Below are 2,555 nucleotides of genomic sequence, written 5' to 3' on the forward strand. Positions count from 1 at the left end.
GATTCTCTCGGAGTGGCTAAGGGAGGGTTGGGTAGCCTAGGTAGAGGCTTCACAGTGAAGACTAGCAGAATATAGAATATAAGTGGGAACTGGGAGCCTTTCTGCACAAAAGCGACGCACAAAGCCAGACTGTACAGGACCCACCAATGAAGGAAGGTCACGCAGGGCTTCGGGGATGGCCATTCCCAGAGGCTATGGGCCGGAACCTCCCCTTTTCCAATACCAATAATTATAAGGGGCAGTGGGTCCATAGCAACTTCTCCTGGGGTAGAGGCCCAGGACCCTTACAAAAGGATTCCATGATTCCAAATATCACCGTGGGCTTGTGCTGTTGCGGAGGCCACCCTACCTCTGTGGTTCAAAGCTCAGTCCCGGGGGAAGGAGCCTTCTTAGGAAAACACTTGAGGATAAATGGGAGTTAATGGTCATTTAAATGGGATAAACGGTCATGGGAGTACATGGCAAGACAGGATAATGACCTGAAGCTGAGAGACGGGGACCAGGTGGCTCCCCAAACCAGAGCAGCTTGCTGGAAAAGCCAGCAGCATTAGAGGAACCTGACAAGCGTGGCTGGTGAGGAAGCCCTGAAGCGTGCTCTCAAAACCAAGATGTAGGTGTGCCTTTTACAGAGAGAGGCTCTGAACTATGCCCCAGCATGATCAGAGGGAGGCTGAACTTCTCAGAAGCATATAAAGGTTCTTCTAGCACCTCTCATAGCATTTAGTCCCTCTTGGCTTAAGTAACTACTGAATTAAAAATTCATTCTTGGGGGGGGGGACCTGGGTGGCTCAGTCGGTTAAGCCTCCTACTCTTAATTGTGTTAAAAATTTTTTAAATATTTATTTATTGGGGGGGGAGGGGCTGAGAGAGAAGTAACACAGAATTCCAAGCAGGCTCCAGGCTCTGAGCTGTCAGCACAGAGTCCAACATGGGGCTCAAACTCACAAACCACCAAGATCATGACCTGAGCCACCCAGGCACACATCCCCCCTCCCCCCAGCCCCCACCTCCAACTCCCGATTTTGGCTGAGGTCATGATCTTTTGGTTTCTTGGGTGGAGCCCCAGTCAGGCTCTGAGCTCCCATGGTGGAGCCTACTTGGGATTCTCTCTCTCCCCACCCCTCTGTCTGCACCCCTCCCCTGCTTGTGCACGTGTGCATGCTCTCTCTCTCTCAAAATAAATAAGCATTATAAAAACATCCATATGGGTAAAATGACACAACATCTGGGATTGGCCTTAAAACTCTCAGGCAAAGGCTCAGGTCTTGAGTCTTGATTTTGGTTCAGGTCATGATCTTGCTCTTTGTGAGTTCTAGCCTCTCCTTGGGCTCCACACTGATGGTGGAGCCTGCTTGGGATTCTCTCCCTCTCTCTGTCCCTCCACAGCCACAGCCACACACACACACACACACACACACACACACACGTTGCAAATTCTCTCTCTCTAAAGTAAAAAAAACACCAAAAACTCCAGCAAACCAAAAAGCTGGGGGAAGGGAGAGAAGAAACATGAGGAGGAAAATGTCACCGGTATTAAAGCCGAGCAAAGTAAGGGAATTTATACCAGTGGACCTCACCCTGCCCTTTCCAGACTGTCAGCATCACCTGGGACACACGCGCGCACGCGCGCGCGCACACACACGTTGCAAATTCTCTCTAAAGTAAAAAAAAAAAAAAAACACCAAAAACTCCAGCAAACCAAAAAGCTGGGGGAAGGGAGAGAAGAAACATGAGGAGGAAAATGTCACCGGTATTAAAGCCGAGCAAAGTAAGGGAATTTATACCAGTGGACCTCACCCTGCCCTTTCCAGACTGTCAGCATCACCTGGGACACGCGCGCGCGCGCACACACACACGTTGCAAATTCTCAGGCTGGAGTAGGGGACCCCGCATCTACTAAATAAAAACCTGTAGCGGTGGGTGCCGCAGCCTGGGTTTTAACAGGCCCTTCCCAGGCTTCTGCTCTGTGATTCCGACGCCTGCTCAAATTTGAGACTCACTGCATTACACCATTTTCTTTCCAGCGGTGTTTGTGCGATTATTTCCATAATAAAGGCATTTAAAAAACAACAACAACCTATCCCTGGGGGCATTTGTGTTGTTGAGTTGTTTATTTCTTACGTCGGTTGTCTTCAATTGCTATTTAGCCATTGTTTTGATCTTTTCCCGGAGCCAGAACAAAACGCCAGGAAGCAGATGCGACTNCGGCCCTTTCATCTGCGGGAATCCATTAAGCGCGGCCTCGCGCAGCGGCCGCTCCTTTCTGGTCCGCTTCTCGAGGGGGCCCTGGGGGAGCCAGACGCACCTGCACCCCCATCTCACGGCCGGCCCCCAGGGAGCTGCAGTTGGGGGGGAGGAGCCCCCGTCCGAACACGAGAGTTCAAGGGAGTCTTGGGGCCCCGACGCTCTGGGGTGTCTCCAAAGGGCCCAGTTTCGCATCTTCCTGCACCTCCCCCCCCCGCCCCCCGTTAGGGAGGATGAACTTTCGCCTGCTGGGCGGGACGTGCCCTCGCCTGGCTTTCGGGGCAGGGGGCGCCCTGGGCGCCCCCGGGGGG

This window comes from Crocuta crocuta, unplaced genomic scaffold, assembly GCF_008692635.1.
Source record: "Crocuta crocuta isolate KB4526 unplaced genomic scaffold, BGI_CrCroc_1.0 scaffold20, whole genome shotgun sequence".
In the NCBI taxonomy this organism is placed as follows: Eukaryota; Metazoa; Chordata; class Mammalia; order Carnivora; family Hyaenidae; genus Crocuta; species Crocuta crocuta.